This window comes from Ictidomys tridecemlineatus, chromosome 9 (genome assembly GCF_052094955.1).
Source record: "Ictidomys tridecemlineatus isolate mIctTri1 chromosome 9, mIctTri1.hap1, whole genome shotgun sequence".
Lineage (NCBI taxonomy): Eukaryota > Metazoa > Chordata > Mammalia > Rodentia > Sciuridae > Ictidomys > Ictidomys tridecemlineatus.
The window spans coordinates 148586061-148609387 of record NC_135485.1 but is presented as its reverse complement, the minus strand read 5'-3'; the positions used below and the strand labels follow the sequence as shown (position 1 = coordinate 148609387).

Here is a 23327-nt window from a genome sequence, read left to right as displayed (position 1 = left end):
TGTAGTTAAATTCTCAGTCCAACAGTCCTCACAACAGAGGATCCTGAGAGCTGCTGGCACCGAGATTTGTGTGTAATTTAGTCCTGTGTTTTTCCTATTCACTGCAGAAAATTCTGAAACTAAAGTTCCCCCTTAGGATTGTGGGTAATGCAGTTCAGTGGTTTGCCCACTCACCTCAGAGGATTCTTCTAGAAGCTAAAGTCTCTAATCCCTGCACATTCCTGCTAAGGATCACAGGAGCTGAAGACCCCATGCTTTCCCTGGGACCCTGGAGATTCTAGGAAGTGGGCACTACCAACAAAACCATCATCACCAAATCATCTGGGACTTACAGGGTTACAGGGTATGTAGGCATCCCCAGAGATTCTGAGCATTGAAGTCTGGTATTCTGCCCTAACAATTCTCACCCTCAGAGGCACCTGGGCAGAGCAGGCACCCAAAATTAATTGGCAGCATAGTTTGATTTTTTGTCAGTACACCCCTCACTGCAGAGGTCTCAGCAAGCTGCAGGTCCCCAAGAATTATGGGTAGTACAGTTTGTCATTTGACCCATGCTGCCCTCACTTCAGAAGGCTCTGGTAACTGCAATAAGGATTCTGTAGTTACCCAGGATTCAGGGTAGTGCAATTCATCATAATCTTTACATCTCTCACCCTAGAGGCTCCTGAGAGCTACTTACTGCATTTTCATGAGCTCTTATTCTCAGGCCCCAGTGAGACTCCAGGCACTGGTCCTTCCCTGCACCACCTTGAGGGGGCATTTGTGTCCTTAGACACTCAAACCACACAAAATGCATTGACATACCATGATAATGAGCAGCCAAAGCCTCAGTAAGAAATACTGTTGTTGTTGTGGGGCTGAGGATGTGGCTCAAGCCTTAGCACACTCGCCTGGCATGCGCTGGGGTGCTGGGTTTGATCCTCAGCACCACATAAAAATAAATAAACATGTTGTGCCCACCGAAAACTAAAAAATAAATATTAAAAAAAAGAAATACTGTTGTAAAATAAGTTCTGCTAAAATATTACCTGAGAAAGTTAAGAACATGGCAGAATTTACTTCTCAGCACACCAGGCAGTGCACAGGAAGCTTCTTCCTCATGTTTTCCTCACATGGACCTCAGTCATCCTGAATCCACACTGGAACCTATCAAAATATTCTCTAGACTTGCATTTAAAATGGGAAACTGTAAAACTATAGAAGATGTGCATGACCACATGTTTCATGATGAGGTTCTAAATACAGCTCCCCCACCAAAAAAAAATCCATGAAAGCTGGGGATGTGGCTCAGTGGTTAAGCACCCCTGGGTTCTATCCCTGCTACCAAACAAACAATAACAACAACAAAACCTTGAAAGAAAAACCTGATAATGTGGACTGTATTAAACTGTTCTGTTTAAAAAAAATCATATTAAGGAAATAAAAAGACAAGTCAAAGACTGGGGGAAATGTTGGAAAGTATATGTCTAAAACAAACTTGTGTACAAAATATAGTAACACACTCAACATTAACACAACATAATGGGTAAAGATCTGAACAGACAATGCACAAGAAAGATACAAGATGGCAAAGAAGCATTGAAATGACTCTTAGTATCACCTGTCATGAGGAAAGCACAAACTAAGACCCCAAGGTGCACTGCACAACTACTAAGCTGCTAAGGTCTTTACTAAGTGCAGTATCAACCATGAGGATGATGAGCAGCCACAGGAACTCTTATGCATTGCTGGTACAGCACACAACAGCTCACCACTATCAAAAAAAATGGCCATTTTCCCCAAAGTTAGACATGGTGTCACCATATGGTCCTAAAAATATAGAAAACTGCCTCAAAAATGTATATCTAGATAACAGCAGGCAATTACATATAGCAATTCTATTCACAATGCCCCAAATACCTTAAGCAATCAGGATGTGCTTCAATGGGTGAACAAATAGCATAAGTGCTATGAATCCATTCCACAGAGGCCCTGGGGTCTCTGAGCTCCCCCAGGTCTCTACTCTGGTCTGGAACCTGGACTGCCTTTAACTTTGCACACCTCAAAGGGGGAAAAGTGAATTCTGAATAGAAACACCTGTAAATGCAGCTGATAAACTCAGGCTCAGAATGCAATTGTTGCCTATGGAAAGAGATTTCAAAGTTATGGATGTGGGTGGTAAACTCAGAAAAATGCAAGCACAACAACCCAGGCCTGCATCTTTGTTCATAGGAGCTTCCTGGGGAACAACAGACAAACATGGAGGCAACTCCAGGATCCCCACAGAACCACATCTAGGGGAGAACCTAGAGGTGGCTCCCATTAGGGCCCCTGTGACCCACCTCTGATTAGCTTAGAGGACATTATGCTACAGCTTCATACCCCCGTCCCAATTTTAATTTCCTCTCTTTCCTCAGGTTGCATCCTGAGCTTGGATTCTATTGATTGATTAGCTTGTTTAGTGTTGCAGAGAGCTGTGCCACTAACTACTCCTGATGCACAACCTCAGAAATTCACTGTTCTGGTTATTCAACATATGTTTGCATATTTTAGCTAAAATAGAGCCCATCATCCCATGTTTTGATCCATCAGAATCTTATCTTTATACCCTAATCTTTATCTTTATATCCTACAGTTACCACCCAGTTAATCTTTATCAGTGGATAATTAAGTTAATACTTTCATTAGGTTGGTGCACTGATGCAGGTTAATGCTCTCAGGATCCAGTCATTACACATCTAAATTTTCTCTCATTGACTCACATGAGATTTTTAAAGGACAACTCATATCTAAACCACAATAGCTATGAATACCATAAGAACATGAAAGGACACAGGGCAGCTATTATATTAGCCTTAGATGCTACACTATGGATATCATATTAGTATTAAAGATCATAGGGAGATACTATTTTGTTTTAGATGTTATAATATATATTATATTTGGATTACAGACCATAGGGCAGCTATTATATTAGTTTTTGATGCTATGTTGTGAATATTATTTTAATATTAGAGGCCATGATGTGGACATTATATTAACATGGAAGCTGTTGTATTAGTGTTCAAGTCCACTCTACAAATACTATATTTGTATCAGAGGCCACATGTGGACACAATAGCATCAAAAGCTACTATGGATAATACATTAGCATTAGAGGCTGCACATGAACAACATGTTAGTATTATCACTCCACCATAACAGTATTATGACACTGCCATATCCAGGAAGGTGGCACATACCCTCTGGTGGTCATTAGGACCCAGCACAGAATGCTTCAATTCAGTGGTGTATGGGCACCTCCTGACATTCCTGAGAAATGGATGAAATTCAGTACTGTATCTACATTACTCAAGGCCATGATTTTGGAAATTCAAACTAAAATGAAACCCAGTATCCTTGTTTTTTTAAGAAATGGTGATTGAACAAGTTATTCAAACCATATTGAGTGAAATGAATGTAGACAAAAACAGAAACTCCTACAAAAATTAATTCATAATAGTCCATAACTAAAATGTGGTAAAACTAAAAGAAATCTGAAAAAAAAATAAGAAAATCTATGTGATCTTAGATTTAGTGATGGTATATTTGTTTCTGGTATGAGGGGTTGAATGCAGGGCCTCACACATGCTATACAAACTTTCTAATGCTGAGCTACTTCCCCAGTCCTTGATGATGAGTTTTAACTCACAATACCAAATACCAACTGACTGAAAAAAAAATACCAATAACGTGGACTTTATAAAGTTCAATTTTTACGAAGTGCACTGTTGCAGGCCAACAATCCCAATTACTCAAAAGGCTGGGGCAGGAAGATTGCAAACTTGAGCCCAGCCTAGGAAATTTTTTAAAGGATGGGCTATAGCTCAGTGGTAGAGCACTTGCCTAGTTTATGTGAGGCCTGAGGTTCAATCCCCAGCACTACACACACACACACACACACACACACACACACACACACACAATTTTTTCCTACTCTGTAAAACATGGCAAATAGTTATACAAAATTATGTTCAGCATCCCATATCATCAGGGAATCATAAATTAAAACGATAGTGAGGTAGTATGACACAGCTATTAGAACTGCTGAACTCTAAGAAACAGCAGTGCACCAACAGCTGCAGGATGTGAGATACCAGCAGTCTCAGGCATTACTAGGAGAACATGTGGCATGGCCACTTTGGAAGATGATGTGCCAGTTCTTCCCAAAGCAAAAAAGTCCAATCTATGACCCAACAGTGTCCCTATAAATTATCCTCATTTAGAGAAATTCTTTGAAAAGGTATTTCAAAACAAAACTAGCATGTAATTATGCATGGCAGCTCTATGAGGCTGATCAGATCATAAATAAGAACGTCCTCCCATAGCTGAATGCATAACCAACACAGAATATAAAGGAATGAACTGCCAGCCTACACAGGACATAGATAAATCCTACCTGGTACACTACTAAGTAAAATAAGCCAGGCTGAAGAGGCTACATGCTGTAAGGTTTACCTTTTATGACATTCTAGAAAAGATCAAATTACAGAGGAAAAGTTGTGCAGGATGAGGCCCAGGAGCCTCCCAGCACAGGAGTCTCCATGTACATGGAGTTGGGGTGCACCACCCTTCCTGTGGCTTTTCTCATGACCATCCTCCATCCTGAAGCTGCCCCAGAGTTCACCAAAAGTCCTTATTAAAGCACAAGCCCCTCCTAGGCTCTCAGGAGATTCTACAGGATTTAGGAGCTCTGTGCAAATAACCAAGGTAAAAGAATCAATATTAGAACAAAAACTGCTCTTAATACCTCTGTCACTCAGAAAATATGAAGATTTTAGGAGTGCGTACAGCACTGGAACTGGGTGCAGAGGCTGAATGTGTATATCTTTTTTTTTTTCTTTTTTTTTTTTTTTTTTTTTTTTTTTTAGTTTTCGGCGGACACAACATCTTTGTTTGAATGTGGTGGTGAGGATCGAACCCGGGCCGCACGCATGCCAGGAGAGCGCGTTACCGCTTCAGCCACATCCTCAGCCCTGAATGTGTATTTCTTATTACATCAAAGCCCATAATCTGGAGCAATAATAAATTCATTGCTCATAATGAAACAATGAATTATTTATATGGCAGAAACTGGGAGCTAGATGGGGTGTTATGATAAACAAGGGGTGAAGGCAGAAGGATATATGTCATAAGGGGTCAGAATCCACAGACTGCAGATTAGTATAAACTCACATTTTGCTTAAAACATTCACAGATAGTTCCACATAAACATAGTTATAACTAGGGGATATGAAAAGATTAGAATACATATACACTTCTTTGCATTGTCAGTTGTGTGGATCAAGATGCAAGATGAAATATGTTTTATAGACTTTTTTAAAGACCTTTATTTTATTTGTTATTTTTATGTGGTGCTGAGGATCAAACCCAGTGCCTCACACATGCCAGATGAGTGCACTACCACTGAGCCACAGCCCCTGCCAGATGAAAGATTTTATTATCACTCTCTAATCAAAGGAGCCAGGACTCTTTGAATAAATGGCTGATACTAAGAGTAAGACAGTAAATATATAAGTCAGGGTAATTTAAATATCAGAAAGAAAAAACTTTGAGACAAAACCAGAAAATATGTTAAAGGACAACAGGAGATAATGGAAAGATCTCCAATGGAAAGAATTCCCAATGGTTAAAGTAGGGATGAATTGAGCAGCAAAGTAGTATTTAAAAAGGGTGAGGGAGAACAAAAAATAGCTTAAGAAAACTATCCAGATGACTGATATATATAAATGACTGAATATACAAACAAATGAGGTTGAATAGAAACCTCTTGTGCAGAAGAATTCCATATAATTGAGAGAGACACAGTCATCAGGAAAGTAGAGCTAACTCTCTGATCCCTAAGCATGGGCTCTGCATTATGACTTCCTCCAGAAGAACAGACAATGTGGACATGCAAAAAAAGAGTAACATCACAGTAAGAAACCTGAAAGGCCCTTCCTCAAGCAGGTGAGCACAATCAATACCACCATTTCACCTTGAGGGCATCAGATGATAGAGCTGCTTTTCATCTCAGTAACCAGCTTCCATCAGTCCAATAGCCCCAGGCTAAATATGAGAAACACAAGGAAACCTGAAAGGCACTGCCTCAGCCAGATGAGCACAGTCAATACTAATATGACAATAAGGACAAGAGATGACAGAGCAGCTCTTCACCTCTGTGACCTGCCTCCCCCAGACCCACAGCCCCAGTTTAAATATGAAAAAAGGAAAATTCAAAAAAAATTATAAAAATACCTGACAAGTCGTCCTCAATGCTCTCAAGGTCATCAGAACAAGAAAGTTCATAGAAACTGTCACCCCAAGAGAAGTCTATGGAGACATGTTGGCTCCTAGATGGGATCCTAGAACAGGAAGACACAGAACTGAGAATCCAAAGGATATGTGACTTCAGTTAATGTTAACATACCATTATTTTTTCTTCATGACAAATGGTCTAAGATGTTAACACTTTAGAGTCAGCTCACCTAAGTCATAACAAGGGAAGAAACCAGATTGAGGCTACCTGGGAAATATCTGCACTTTCTTTTCAATCTCTGTATAAAGATAAAACTAAGCCTGGCATGGTGGCACATGCCTGTAATCTCAGCATCTTGGGAGGCTGAGGCAGGAGGATTTTGAGTTCAAAGCCAGCCTCAGCAACTCAGTGAGGCCTTAAGTAACTCTGTGAGAACCTGCCTCTAAATAAAATATTTAAAAGGGCTGGGGATGTGGCTCAATGATTAAGTGCCCCTAGATTCAATCCCCAGTACCTCCACACCAAAAAAAAAAAAAAAAAACATTAAACTACTCTAAAGTAAAACCTTAGAACATGGTTATATTTTCTCAAACACTTACTTGTTTAATTATTCATACAGTTAATTACTGGTAACTGATACTCTTAGCTACTTCTGTATTTTATTATGAACATTCATAACACAAAAATCAAATAGTTCAAACTAACATAAAATTCAAAGTATGTGCTTCTTTTACATATTTCATGTTGAAGTAATAACATAAGTAAACTCCTTATATTTTTATGCTGTCACTAGGTTCTAGGTTTGCCTTCTTAAAACTTGATCAATAGAGGAGAAAAAAATGACATTTCACTAGGTTCTAGGTTTGCCTTCTTAAAACTTGATCAATAGAGGAGAAAAAAAATGACATTTTAGAGATTCTATTCCAACTCCTGGTTCAACTTTCCTGAAAGAGTGACTTTATATTTTAAAAGTCCTAATGCAAATTGACTCACTGTGTCTGAATCATTTATCCCAAAAAATCCTTGTCTCTATTTTATTTCTATGCATACCTTTTTAGCAGCAATATAATCAAATATTTGTGACTGGGACAAATAGTCAAAGAAATAGTCATCTCCTCCAAGAACTCTGCAGAAAGTGGTGAGCCAAGAGAAGCAGAGGTGTCAGCTTGGTCCAGAAATTATGTTAGATGCTGCTGTGTTGTGAAAAAACACTTTACCTTTTAGAAATCACAAGGAGCTAGGGATGCCCACACTCTTGTATGAGTCTAACTCTAGTTGAACTTCTAAGTAATTTTATTGTCACTAGCTCATCATGAAGTTAATGACAACTAAATGATCTATGGAGCTGGGGATGTAGAAAGATTTCCTAGCATGCAGGAGTCCCTAGGACCAACCCCCAGAACCACAAAAAAAAATGAATTTGTCTTATTTTTGTAATCAAATAGAAAATGAATAATCACTCCTCTTAAGGAAACATATTGGACCTAAAACACTTGAGACTCTCAGAATCAAAATACTCTCCTTACAGTGTATTGCATAGCTAGATCACCATAAACAGTGGTGTCACATCATAAACCATGTTCACATTAAGCATACCATCAAAAAACAACAAAAAGGCTTTATTGACTATTGATAAGAAACATATGATATGAACATAGTCTAGCTTAGGAAATTATTAACACATTGGAAACATGATACTGACATCAAAATCCTCCAGGACAAGCCAGGCACTTTGACTCATGCCTGTCATCTCAGCTATTTGGGAGTATAAAGCAGAAGGATCACAAATTTGAGGCTGACATTAGCAATTCAGCTAGACCCTGTCTCAGAATGAAATTGTAACAAAGACTGGGGACATATGTAGTTCAGGGCTTGAATAGCACAAGCAAGGCCCTGGGTTTAATACCCAGTGCCAAAAAAAAAAAAAAAATTCTCCAGTTGAGATATCTGAAAACTATGGCAGGAACAGAACAAGGCAGAAGCCATTATGTCAACCTCCTCAAAATGATTAAAGTAAACCTGCACTTTGTTCAGCTCACAATACTAACATGTCTGATTTATGCTTCTAATAATTCAAATGCAACCATTTAAATATGATCAAAAGTGCATGTACTTTTCTAATGAATCCAACAAATATGAGAGAGATACTCAACTGCATTCTGAAAGCCACCTTATAAGCACATAGGGGCACCAACATTAGGATAAAATGTAATCATGTCACTTACTACATGAAATAACCCTAAATACTAATAAATACATAATTTCAAAAGAAAGACAAATTTCTGAAATCAAAAGCAAATTGATACATTTTTTAATGATATTTTGAACAGAGGCAAAACACTTAAAAGAGGTCTCCCACAAGAATTTCTGACAACATAAAGTATCATGTTCATTAGAAGGCCCATCCCTTTGTATGCAAGGAATAAGATAACTTTCTGATGAATATAGAACTTTAATAGGACATATGGAAATGCTTTCTAAATTTGAAAAAAAGAAAATATCTGTTTTTTAAAAAGCTTACTTTTAGTAAATGTATCTGAATTACAAAAAAGCAACTACTGACTTGTCTCTTACATTTTGTAATGATTTGCATCTCAGGAGATTTCATCTATAGTGGTTTTAAATATCATGAAATATCAATAGTTAACATTAAAAATATCATCATCCTCTTCTCTTTTAAAACTGATTTGAAATTTTCTTAGAATAATTTAATATGAATTTGGAAGAGGCACTTTGGTATATGTGTATATGTGTAAATACATGATCTTTTTTTAAAATATTTTCTTTTAGTTGTAGTTCAACACAATGCCTTTGTTTTATTTACTTATTTTTATGTGGTGCCGAGGATCAAACCCATGGCCTCGCATGTGCCAGTCGAGTGCTCTACTGCTGAGTCACAACCCCAGCCCCAATACATGATCTTTTGAAACTGTATCTCTCATGCTTGAGTCCTGTCAAAGACATCTTCTGTGTGTGTGGTGCTGGGATGGACTCCATGGCCTCTCACATGCCAGGCAAATGCTCTGCCACTGAGCTGCACACCCAGTCTCAAACATGTCTTAATAAATGGAAAATAATTAAAATCATTTGATTATGAGCCTTTCCAAACAAGACAATTCTCTCAAACAAAACAATTCTATCAAAAACAAAGTAAGCTAAAAGAAATTTTTAAAATATTCCTTATTGGTGTAATCAAATACAAAATAAATAAAAAATAGAAGTTCACAGAATTAAAAATCCTATACAGGGCTAGAGTTGTGGCTCAAAGGCAGAACATTTGCCTGGCATGTGTTAGGCCCTGGATTCAATCCTCAGCACCACATATAAATAAACAAAATAAATAAATAGAATAAAAATATCCACTGACAACTAAAAAAATATTTTAAAAATTCTGTAGAAAACTGAAAGAATATTAATTAAAAATTGAACAGCAAAAACCTATTACACGGAACCAAAGGCCATGGGGAATTACATAGCAAAATAACTCTAAAATAAGAAAAATAAATGAATCAATTAGCATAGAAAACCTTGGACTGATACTGGATGGGATCCTGGGATCATCAGGGCTCAAGGCTGGCTGTCATCTGCCCTTTAACAAATTCTAATTTTATTTCAAATGTTCATGATCTATAGAGAATAAAAGAGAGAGAAAGGTGACTTTTCTAAATTTTTTTATGGTATGTCAAATTTTGATAATAGTCAAGATAATTCATCCAATGCAGTATGTCAGTGTTTATACAAAAGATGTTATTTGTGCACCATTACAAATATACTGCCAATTAGCACAATAGCCAGGGAACTGCTCATCCTAGACTAGCAGGGGCAGAGTCTGGAGGAGAGGGATGGAAGGTCAGGAGGAAGGGGGGCCTGGAAAATAAGTGGGGTTTGGAGAAGAGTCAAGGTCTTAAAGAGAAGGAAGGTTGGGCTGGGATTATGGCTCAGTGGTACAGCAGTTGCCTAGCATGTGTGAGGCACTGGGTTCAAACCTAGGCACCACATAAAAATAAATAAACAAAATAAAGGCATTGTGTCCATGTGCAACAGAAAAATATTTTTTTAAAGAGGAGGGGTGAGGTCTGCAGGAGGGGTAGGACAGAAAAAAGGGAAAGATCTGGAGGAGAGAAAGGGTCTGAAGAAGGGGGAGAATGAGTCACAAGGGGGCAGGGCTTCACAGAGGTGTGGGACCTGAGGAAGGGACAGGCCCTGGAACATGAGTAGGACCTAGAGGATAGGCAGGGTAGGAAGGAGGGGAAAGGGTGGTTCAGGAGGACAAGCAGGGCCATAGAATAGAGGTGAGGTCTAGAGGAGAGGCAGGGTCTGGAGGGGAAGGCCTTAGCAAGAGGGTCCTGGAGGGGTGGCTTCTTGCTAATTAAACTCTCCACCAAAAGAAAAACGTGTGGCTGTGGTAGCTCAGTGGTAGAGCGCTTGCCTAGCATGTGTGAGGCACTAGTTTTGATCCTCACCACCACATAAAAATAAATAAAATAAATATATTGTGCCCTTCTACAACTAAAAAAATTTAAAAAAAAAACTAAGCAGAGATTAAAGAAAAAGAAAAATGTGGTTCATGAGTTCAGTTCCACAAAAAACATGAGATTTTTTTTAATAAATTCTGGCTTTGTTAGAAGTAATATATTTAAACTAAAGCGGCTCAAAAGGCTGAGGTGGAAGGATCTCAACTTCAAAACCAGCCTCAGCAAAAGGAAGGCATGAAGCACCTCAGTAAAACCCTGTCTCTATGATACAAAATAGGGCTGGAGATATGGCTCAGTGGTCACATGCAACAACAACAACAAAAAAAAAGATAAGTACTGATTTCAATCCCCAGTACCCAAAAATAAAAATTAAAAATTTTTTTTTAAATAACATAGTGTTAACATACGTACTTTTTAAATTTTTTTTTTTACTATGTAACACTGCAAGAAAAAGCAAACCATTTAAACACTAAGAAAAACAAGGAAGTGGACTGAGGTCCCCTTCCCTTAGGCTGTACATTCCTCCCTCCTTATACATTCCTTCTTCTTCCCTGCCAGGTTCCCTACAAACCACCCTGAGTCACTATGTTAAGATGATGAGGGTCATAGCCTAAGGAAGGGTCACTGCTGCACAGGGAGCCAGGATGAAATTGTGAAGGACAGAGTGGGGCTGACAGCCAAGGCTGCCCTCAGCTCTCAGGTCCAGGACAGGGTTTGCTCCTCATGCTTCCCACCATCCCCTCACTAGCTGCCAGGGCTGCCAGAACCTTCTGAGCCACCTCTCTGAGGCTGCTCTGAGGAAAAGGGAATCACAGGTGTCCCTGGAGACATGACCCATGAGGGTCCCCATGTTTCGCATCTCCTCAGGCTGCTCTGAGCAGAAAACCCCAGGCTTCCCTAAAAATATAACCCATGAGGGTCCCCAAGCAAGGCATCTCCCCAAGGCTACTCTGAGGAGAAGGGAACCCCAGGCATCCAAAGAGACATAAACCACGAGGGTCCACACACCAGGCATCTCCCTCAGGCCACTCTGAGGGGAAGAAAACCCAGGGCCTACATAGAGTTGCAACCCACAAGGCTCCCCACATCTGGCATCTCCCTCAGGCCAATGTGAGGAGAAGGGAGCCCCAGGCATCCCTAAGACATGACTCACAAAAGTCCCTAAGCCAAGAGTCAATGCTGAGGAGAAGGGAGCTCTGTGAGCCCCTGGAGGCATGACCCATGAGAGTCCCCAACTCTCTCAATCTGCTCTGAGAAGGGAGCTCTGTCCCTCCATGTGGAGTGACCCAACACTCCCAGGAATGGGGCTCTCCCGGGTTGGTCCTGAGGGGGAAGCAGGCTCCTCACTTTCAAAAAGGCGGCATTAAAGATGGCGGTGAGGCCCCACCCCTGATTGACCACGCCCCCTTTGGCCAAGCACAGCAACCCTGGCAACCGCCCCAGGCAGCTCTGAGGAGAAGGGAACCCAGGGCTACTAAAAGACGTGACCCACAAGGCTCCCCAGGCCTGGCATATCCCTCAGGCTGCAGTAAGGATGAGGCTGCCCCGCAGTGTCCCTAGAATGTGACCCACGAGGGTCCCCAAACCAGGCATCTCCCTCAGGCTGCTCTGAGGAGAATGGAACCCCAGGCATCCCTCACAAAAGTCCCTAAGCCAAGAGTTCACTGAGACTGCTCTGAGGAGAAGGGAGTTCAGTGAGTCCCTGGAGGCATGACCCATGAGAGTCCCCAACCTTGGTGTCTCTCTCAATCTGCTCTGAGAAGGGAGCTCTGCCCCTCCCTATGGAGTGACCCAACACTCCGAAAACTGGGGCTCTCCTGGATTTGTCCTGAGGGGGAAGCCAGCTCCTCACTCTCAAGGAGGCAGCCTTAAAGATGGCACTGAGGTCCCGCCCCTGGTTGGTCATGCCCCCTTCGGCCACGCACAGCAACCGTGGCGCACAGCAACCCTGGCATCAGCCCCAGGCCGCTCTGAGGAGAAGGGAACCCCCAGCTTAATTAGTGACATGACCCACGAGGCTCCCCAGGCCTGGCATCTCCCTCAGGCTGCTGTAAGGATGAGGGAGCCCCCCAGTGTCCCTAGAATGTGACCCAAAATGGTCACCACACCAGGCATCTACCTCAGGCTACTCTGAGGAGAACAGAACCCTGGGCGTCCATAGAGACATGACCCAAGAGGGTGCCCACACCAGGCATCTCCCTCAGGCCACTCTGAGTTGAAGGGAGCCTCAGGCACCCCTAGAGACGTGGCCCACGAGGGTTCCCACACCAAGTGTCTCTCTCAGGCTGCTGAGGAGAAGGGAACCCCAGGCATCCCTAGAGACACAACTCACGAAAGTCCCTAAGCCAAGAATCAACACTGAGGCTGCTCTGAGGAGAAGGGAGCTCTGTGAGCCCCTGGAGGCATGACCCACGAGAGTCCGCAACTTGGACGTCTCTCTCAATCTGCTCTGAGAAGGGAGCTCTGCCACTACCTGTGGAGTGACCCAACACTCCGAGGACTGGGGCTCTCCTAGGTTGGTCCTGAGGGGGAAGCCAGCTCCTCACTCTCAAGGAGGCAGCATTAAAGATGGCGGCAAGGCCCTGCCCCTTATTGACCACGCCCCTTTGGCCATGCGCTGTGCAGGGGCTCCTCCCAGCTCAGAGGCGGGGCCTCTCCTGGCTACCTGGTGAATGTCAGCACCTTCTTCTATCCTCAGCACTTAATGAATAAAATATGTTTCCACTGCTCTAATAGGTCTGGCTGTGGCACCTGAGGAGTGGAATCTCAGAAGAGGAGAAATGGAGTCCAGGAGACCCCCTCCCTGCACTCCACCAGGCCAAGTGCTTCAGCAGCCTGAGACAGGCAGGCAGAGGCACACAGGGAGGCAGCTACAGGGAGTCTAGACCCTCAGCCCAAGGACAGAGGCCAGAAACAGACCACCTCAGAGTCTTCTGGGACATGTAGTCTTGAGACAGAGTGACTTAGCCAGGGACTGCTCCAATTCAGAATCAGGGGTTCTAAGAAAATCTGTTAATTCCCAGCCCAGGGTGATCACTGTAGGATGGTAGAAGAAACTGAGCTCAGACCAAATTCCCAGTAGCCTATGAGAGCATTCTAGATCATTCAGTCTGTCCTGCCTGTCCAGCTCTCACCATGGATGCCTCTGGGAGCTGCAGGCTACACAGATTCAGGGTTCTCAGGGTTTCTGGACAGTGTAGTCTGGTGCTCTGCTCACACAGTCTTGGCCCTTCAGGACCATGGAAGCTGTGTGCCATGTGCTGGCCCAGACACCCTGGAGAACTCTGGCAGTAGACTCTGGTGTTCTACCCATGCAGCCCTCACCCCAGAAGCTTAGGGGTTGCAAGTAGTACATTCACCCTCATACCACCAGGATTCTGGGTACTGCAGTCTTGTATTCCACATTGCAGCCCAGCTGCAGAGGTCTCTGTGAGCTGCAGGCTACTCAGGCACCCTTAGTGATTCTAAACAGTGTAGCCTGGAATTCTGCCCACTCAGCCCTCACTCCAGAAGTCTATGGGGGCTTCAAGTAGCACATTCAACCTCATACCCCCACAAAGGATTCTGGGTAGTGTAATCCGGTATTCTACAATGCAGCCCCCACTGCAGAGGTCTCTAGAAATTGCAGGCTACACAGTCACTCAGGCATCCCTAGGGATTCTAGACAGTGTATTCTGGTGTTCTGCCCATGCAGCATCACTACAGTGGATTCTGGGAGCTGCAAGCCCCCAAGGATCATGGGTATTATAGCCTGGTGCTATGTTCAACTCTACAGTGACTACTTAGAGCTCAGAGCCTCCAGGAATTCTGAGTATTATAGTCAGTTCTACTCATTCAGCTCTGACTGCAGAGGTCACTGAGAGCTGTGGGCCATTGATTATTCTGGGTGGTGCAATCCATCCTATCTAAGTGGACTTCACCCCCATCATGGCTCTGGGATCTGTGTAGCATAAACCTACCTAGACACCCCTGAGGAGTCTGTGTAGTGCAATACAAAGTGTGCCCCGGCGGTATTCAAAAGGAAGGTGTCTGGGAGTTGCAGGCCCCCAGGGATTCTGGTAGTCTTGCCCTCTACCTCCATAGCCCTCACTATGGAAGCCTCTGAGAGTTCTAGGCCACATGGACACGGGGCACCTCCAAGAAATCTAGGTAGTATACTTCAGCTCCCTACCCTGAAGCCCTCACTATTGCAGATCCTGGGAACTTAATTCCCCCTGAGGATTCTGGATAAGGTAGTCCACTGTTTTGCCTACATGCCCCTCCTGCAAGTAATGCAGTTCAGTGGTTTGCCCACTCACCACAGAGGATTCTGAAAGCTGTAGTCCCTGAGGGTTCTGGATAATGCAGTCTAGTGTTTGGCCTGCACATTCCTGCTGAGGATCACAGGAGCTGAAGACCCCATGCTTTCCCTGGGACCCTGGAGATTCTAGGAAGTGAGCTCTACCAACAAAACCATCACCACCAAATCCTCTAGGACTTACAGGGTTACAGGGTATGTAGGCATCCCCAGAGATTCTGAGCACTGAAGTCCTGTATTCTGCCCTTAAAATTCTCACCCCCAGAGGCTTCTGGGCAGAGCAGGCACCCAAAAGTAATTGGCAGCATAGTTTGATTTTTTGTCAGTACAGCCCTCTCTGCAGAGGTCTCTGCAAGTTGCAGGTCCCCAAGAATTATGGGTAGCACAATCTGTCATTTGACCCATGCTGCCTTCACTGCAGAAGGCTCTGGTAACTGCAATGAGGATTCTGCAGTTATCCAGGATTCTGGGTAGTGCGATCCATCATAATTTTTGCATCTCTCACCCTAGAGGCTCCTGAGAGCTTCTTACTGCATTTTCATGAGCCCTTACCCTCAGGCCCCAATGAGACTACAGGCACTGGGCCCTCCCTGCACCATCTTGAGGGGGCATTTGTGTCCTCAGACACTCAAGCCACACAAAATTTATTGACATACCATGATAATGAGCAGCCAAAGCCTCAGTAAGAAATACTGTTGTAAAGTAAATTCTCCTAAAATATTACCTGAGAAAGTAAAGAACATGGCAGAAACTCCTCAGCCCACCAGGCAGTGCACAGGAAGCTTCTTCCTCATGTTTTCCTCACATGGACCTCAGTCATCCTGAATCCACAGTGGAGTCTCCATGGGTAGGTGCCAAGGGGAAGGAAGCTCTGGTCCTCACGGTAGACATATCCACCAGGCATCCCCAGTCCATGGTATCTTTCCAGGTGTCTCCCTAGGATTAAAAAAAAAAAAAAAGAAAGAAAAGAAAAAAACCTCTGGTCTACACCTTAGATAGAGCCTCTAGGAGTCCCTAGATGTGGCATCACTCAGGTGGGTCCCCAGGAGAAGGAAGTTTGGTTAGGGCACAGAACACAGCCCCCAAAAGCAGTTGATCAGAGAAAGTTGTTCTGAGTGCTCCCTGCTGGCCACTGTGGGCAGTGAAGGATGCTGGGTGTTCACTGTTCAGAGCTGCACCCCCTTGTGCTAGGTACAATGAAGCTCTTAAATTCATAATTCTGACTATTCCAGGTCATGATTTTGTAAATTGAAAAGAAATAGAGCCTACCTCCTATGTCTTGATCAGAATGGATAGAGATAGCAAGCAGCAAAGTACATGGCCCGTAGACAAAATTTCATTGATTTTCTATATTTCAGCCATCATGTTGGGGAAACAGTGAAATTTATAAACTGGAATAAGAAAAGTTTTAAAGCATTAATATTTAAAATAGAGACCCCAAATTTGAAGTACTTACATGTAAGTAATAAAGTACAATCATATTTCAGAAAATCTTGAAATGTTTATAAAGAAATCAAATAAAATATAAATAAATACAGAGATAGTCTTTGTTAAGGTCTCAATATAATTAAGATGAAACTACCTCAAACCTGATCTGAAGATTCAGTGCATTCCAGAAATTCCCAATACGCTCTTTTTAAACCTAGACTAGACGTCACTGACTTCAAAAGGACACACACATATGGATGCCAGAACCTATCAAAATACTCTCTAGATTTGCATTTAAAATGGGAAACTGTAAAACTCTAGATGTGCATGACCACATGTTTCATGATGAAGTTCTAAATACAACCCACCCCCAAAATCCATGAAAGCTATGGATGTGGCTCAGTGGTTAAGGACCCTGGGTTCAATCCCTGCTATCAAACAAACAAACAATCACAACAAGAAATCCATGAAAGAAAAACCTGATAATGTGGAATGTATTAAATTCCTCTGTAAAAAAAAAATCATATTAAGGAAATAAAAAGACAAATCAAAGACTGGGGGAATCTTTGGACAGTATATGTCTAAAACAAACTTGTGTAAAAAATATAGTAATACTCAACAATAAGACAACATAATGGGTAAATATATGAACAGAAAACTCACAAGAAAGATACGAGATGGTAAAGAAGCATAGAAATGATTCTTAGTATCACCTGTCATGAGGAAAGCACAAACTAAGACCCCAAGTGCACTGCACACCTACCGAGCTGCTAAGGTCTTTAGTAAGTATAGTATCAACCATGAGGATGATGAACAGCCACAGGCACTCTTGTGCATTGCTGGAAGACCACAAAACAGTTCAACACTATCAAAAAACTGGGCATTTTCCCCAAAGTTAGACATGGTGTCACCATATGGTCCTAAAAATATAGAAAACTGCCTCAAAAATGTATACCAAGATAACAGCACACCGTTACATATAGTAGTTCTATTCACAATGCCCCAATACCTTAAGCAATCAGGATGTGCTTCAATGGGTGAACAAATACCATAACTTCTATGAATCCATGCCATGGAGGCCCTGGTGTCTCTGAGCTCCCCCAGATCTCTACTCTGGACTGCCTTTACCTTTGCATACCTCACAGAGGGAAAAGTGAATTCTGAATAGAAACACCTGTAAATGCAGCTGATAAACTCAGGCTCAGTATGCAATTGCTGCCTATGGAAAGAGATTAAAAAGTTCTGGATGTGGGTGGTAAACTCAGAAAAATGCAAGCACAACAACCCAGGCCTGCATCTTTGTTGATAGGAGCTTCCTGGGGAACAACAGACAAACATGGAGGCAACTCCAGGATCCCCACAGAACCACATCTAGGGGAGAACCTGGAGGTGGCTGTCATTAGGGCCCCTATGTCTCACCTCTGATTAGCTTAGAAGACATTATGTTGGGGCTGGGGATGTGGCTCAAGCAGTAGCGTGCTCGCCTGGCATGCGTGCGGCCTGGGTTCGATCCTCAGCACCACATACCAACAAAGATGTTGTGTCCACTGAGAACCAAAAAATAAAAAAAAAAGAAGACATTATGCTACAGCTTCATACCTCCATCCCAACTTTTAATTTTATCTCTTTCCCAGGTTGCAAATGCATCCTGAGCTTGGATTCTGTTGATTGATTAGCTTGTTTAATGTTGCGAAGAGAGCTATTCCACTACCTAGTTCTGATGCACAACCTCTGAAATTCACTGTTCTGGTTATTCAACATATGCTTGCATATTTTAGCTAAAATAGAGCCCATCATCCCATGTTTTGATCTAAAAGGATGGTTTACCAGTTGTTGGGTTTTGCACACTCTGCCATCTGAGCAACTTTCTCTGTGTCCAGAGGCTGCAGAGGTGTTATCTGTTGTTCCAATTAACTTTTCCCTTCATTTTCATTGAGCCATAGTGGCCCTGTGGTTAGTAGCTATAGCTCCAACCCACCGGAATCTTGCAGGTCTCCTCTGGGTGAGCAGAGTGTCCCTGGCTCCCGGGGACTGGTGGCACCTCTGTGAGAGTGGAGCATAACAGGTGAGTGCCTCCTGGGGCTGGGGAGCCTGGAGGAGAAAGGGCAGAGCCCAGCCGTGGTGCGCTGATGCCAGGCCCACAGTTTCCACTGCAGGATAAACCAAGCACCTTTCAGAAACCTACAACCTGGCTTCTGTCCGCAGGTACCTCCAATGGGTGACACAAACAGAGGACCTTTTTGGCAGCAGAGTGTGGAGACCCGGAACCCCTGAAGCCACACCTGGGAAGGGCTAGTGCCCTCCAGGCTCCATAAAGTCAATCCAGGGCGCTGGAGTGGGAGAAAGGCCTGCATTCCAGGTCGTGATTTCTGAGTTCTAATTCCGCTGCACCCTGGACCAAGCCTGCATGGTTTGGCTATGTGACTTAACAACTCTGAGCTGTAGTTTCCCACCTGCGCCAGGCGGTGGCAGTGCTGTCCAGGTTCCCACCAGATGGGCAGCGAGGAGCTGGTGCTTTCAGGTTGGAAAGCACTCTGGGGCTCTAGCACCGCCACCCTCTGTGCATGGATCCTGCTCCCCTCTCCATAGCTCTGTATTCAGCTTGTACTCACGCTTCAAGTCACTGCATCCACAATGTAATTCCACATAGGTACTTGCCCATACTTCAATGTACCCCACATTGTTTGGAGAACCGTGCAGTAAATGCCCTCACTTGCGGGGCTGCGGTGTGGCTCAGTGACTGAACGCTTGCTTCATACATGTGAGGCCCTGGGTTCAATCCTCAGCACCACATAAAAAGAAAATAAAAATTAAAACTAAATGCCCTCATTTGCTATTCCCCCTTTCAAGACTTAAACCTTTCTTTCAAGCTTTGGTTCTGAGTTTTCTCAATGTCTGATGCAAGCAGGTTTGGTTTTTCCTTCATCTAAGACTGGGCCCTGCAATATGGTGGGGCCAGAAGCTGATAGGCATGATGTGGTGTTTACACATGATATTGAGGCTGGGACAAAGTTATGTCTAGGAATAGTGACTGAGCCTATGTAAGGAGTTTTGAGAACTGCTGAGTAAATACCCAGGCCTTGCCTTTCTGATCTTGAGTCTGAATTATACCAATTAACAGGTGGAATGGGAGCTACTTCTACATAGCATACATGAAAGTAATTCAGAGGAGAAAGGCAGAAAGGAAGACTGCAGAAGGGATCTTACACTTGGCTGGGCTCTGGGCACTGCTCTGACCTGTGGCACTTCCACATGGGGCAATAAGCCCTGCCTCCTTACTGCCAGGAGGTTCCTTGTCCTACAGACACCAGGTTGTCCTCATTTAGTCATCTTGATAGGTACAGAGAAAGCCTTTGATAGACACATACAACCTGCTAAAACTGAATCAAGAGGACATAGAAAACCTAAACAGACCAATAACCAGGAATGATATATAGAACCATAAAAAATGCCTTCCAAAAAATAAAACCCTGGGACCAGATGGATTCTCAGCTGAATTCTATTAGACCTTTAAAGAAGAACTAAAGCCAATACTCCTCAAATTAATCCATGAAATAGAAAAGAATGGAGCACTTCCAAATTCATTCTATGAAGCTAGTATCACTCTCATATCAAAACCAGATAAGGACACATCAGGTAAAGAACACTGCAGACCACTATCATTGATGAACTTAGATTTTTAAAAAATATACCTAGTAAAATATTAGCAAATCATGTTTAACAACATACTAAGAAGATTGTACATCATGATCAACTTGGTTTTATACCAGAGATGCAAGGATGGTTTAATATACACAGATCAATAAATGTAATTCATCACATAAGTAGAATTAAGGGCAAATATCATTTAGTCATCTTGATAGGTACAGAGAAAGCCTTTGATAAAATTCAGCACAAAATTTGACAAAATAAAAGCAATGAAGAAACTAGGGATAGAAGGAACCTACCTCAATACCCTAAAGGGTATATATGAAAAAACCTAAAGCCAACCCCACAGTAAACAGGAGAAAACTGAAAGCATTTCCTTTAAAATCAATAACAAGACAAAGATGTCCACTCTCACCACTCCTGTTTAATATAATTCCAGGCAGAACAATTAGGCAAGAGAATGAAATAAAGGGATTAAAAGTAGGAAAGAAAGGAGTCAAATTATCACTGTTGGCAGATGATTTGGTCCTATACTTAGAATTTCAAAAAAACACCACCAAAAGACTATCAGGGCTAATAAGCAAGTTTGCCAAAGTAGCGAGTTACAGAATCAACATAAAAAATCAGTAGCTTTCCTATACATCAATAATTAATCTGCAGAGAAAGTAATCAAGAAAACTATTCCATTCTCAACAATCTCAAAGAAAATAAAATACCTGGGAATAAATCTAACCAAGGAGGTGAAAGATCTCTACAATGAAATCTATAGAAGATAGAATAAAGAAATTGAAGATGACTCAAGAAGATGTAATTACCTCCCATGTTCATGGACACAAATGTGAGCTTTCAGGGCTGGGGATGTGGCTCAAGCAGTAGTGTGCTTGCCTGGCATGCGTGCGGCCCGGGTTCAATCCTCAGCACCACATGCAAAGATATTGTGTCCGCCGATAACTAAAAACTAAATATTTAAAAAAATGTGAGCTTTCAAGGCCCCCTTTTTTTCTAATGTGGCTCACAGGAGTCAGAAAGGAGTGTACTTAGTACTGCCAATTCACCCCAAAGCCTATCTTTCAAACATATCTTAAATAATAAACTTGAACAGGCAGGTGACAAAAATAGGTAAAAGAAGTCATAAAGAGCGTGTCCCTTCATGCCCTCTCCAGGTCCCACCTCCCAGCACCTTCAGCAACATGGAAGGTCTTTAACCCCTGTCCTTTTGCTTTTCATTTAATGATTTATTAAATAATTGCTCATGTGATCACCTGAAACTACTGTGATTAGCTCATTGGAACTTGTACCCTCCCACAAGTTTAATCAACTTCTGTGATTAGCTCATTGGAACTAATCCTCCCAAATCCTCAATCCTCCCCAAACTTGTGGGAGGGCACAAGTTCCAATGAGCTAATCACAGAGTTGGTTCCACTGCACCCAGCCATCCAGGGCCACCCAGAAATCATAGATCATGGTTCACCTCCCTGGCTGCAAATAGACACACTGCTTCACTGCTTCATAGATTGAAGGATCAGGAGGTTAGTGCCAAGAAACTGGGTCAAAGACCTTTTTTTTTATATATATATATACCAGAGATTGAACCCAGGGACACTTAACTACTGAGCTCCATCCCCGTACCTTTATTTATTTATTTATTCAACTATTTTAATTTTAGATAAGGTCTTCCTAAGTTGCTTTAGGGTATCAATAAGTTGTTCAGCATGGCTTTGAATTTGTATTCCCCCTGCCTCACCGTCCCCAAGGCTCTAGATTAACAGGCATCCAACACTGTGCCTTGTCCAGATTTCTTATTATGACTCACCAACACACATAAAGAAATAAAAGGCATATATATATATATATATGCTTTTCAACTTGAAAAAGAACTTAAATACACACTGCACTGGCAAATATGAAAAGATGCTTAAGGTCTCATTAATTATGGTTATGTAAGTTAAAGTCACAGTGAAATTTCCTCACTCCTGTTAAAATAATTTACAATAGCAAGCATTGGTAAGAATGAAGACAAATGTGTAACCTGTGTGTGAAATAATTGCAGTTTCATCAAAAAGTTAAAATTAGAATTATTAGAATTATCATAGTACTCAAATCTATTCCTAGGTTTTTACACCAAAGAACTGGAAGAAGATATTCAAAGCAAAATGTGTATGTGTTCTTTCCATCTGTGTAAGTCATGAAAATGAGGGACAGGCTCATAAAGAGTTCCAGAAAGAAAAATGTGAATCTGAGTAAAAAATTATAATAGTTATGGTGTTTCATCCCCCATTAAAAAAAAAAAAGAAAGAAACTGTCAGCTCTTTTTACGGAGCACAACAGCCCTGTGATTCTTGCTCTCATACAACACCAGTTAGGTGGGTCTCCATATACAGCACAGCAATCCTGTATGTTCCTGTCTCTCCATGTGGACATGTGCAACTCTGCAATAGTTCACATTTTAGATATCAAGTTTCTTGGATCTGCCAGTAGACATGATCAACCTTAAGAATCCTTCCATCAGAAAACTCCAGTTTTCTGGATATAGAATTCAACAGTATTGCACATCTCTCCATCAATAGAACCCCAGTCATCTGTCTGTACAATTGGTGCCCAGAAGCCCTGCATTTCCTGCTATCATTATCCCAGTTGCCTGGCTTTGAATATGGACAGAAGTAGCCCTGGCATTGTGGATCTCCAAATAGATTCCAGCAGCCATGGTAATTCTGAGACCATGAGCATTATAGACCACTAGCAATGGAAATTATGGACAGTATGATTTCCTGATCACATAGAATCCCATTCTCCTGTTCCTGATGTACAGTCCATTGGTACTGTGTGTCCACCCATCATGGAAACCAAGTTGCCTGGCTTTTCTACAGCAGTCCATCAGTCCTTCACATCCTGCCATCATAAGAACCCATTTCCCTAGCTGTCCACAAAGAGCAGAGCAAGTTTGTAAGTCCTGACATCACAGAACCCCAATTTCTGTGACTTCCATGTAAATTCAAGAAGCTCTGCAATTTCTGCCATCATAGAAACCCAATTGTCTCCCCTTGAACATACACACCAGCAGCCCCAGGAATCCTGTCATTAGAGAAACCCATCTCTGCTCTCCACATTAAACCCAGCAGCCTGGCAATTCCTGCCATCATACAACCAAGTTAAGCTTGCTCTCCAAGCAGATCGCAGCAGTACTGTGAGGCATACCATAAATTCCCCTTGCTTACACATGGAA

The 23327-nt window shown here is 42.4% G+C and overlaps 1 long non-coding RNA gene across 1 annotated transcript; it reads right to left on the bottom strand.

The window, feature by feature from the left end:
* Positions 1-6261: 6261 nt before the first annotated feature.
* Positions 6262-16414, bottom strand: LOC144366552 (uncharacterized). The gene is made up of 3 exons (XR_013425605.1): positions 16298-16414; positions 15753-15964; positions 6262-6362 (listed from the first exon to the last, which is right to left on the bottom strand). It is a non-coding gene; the product is annotated as an uncharacterized LOC144366552 (long non-coding RNA).
* Between the last annotated feature and the right edge of the window lie 6913 nt (positions 16415-23327).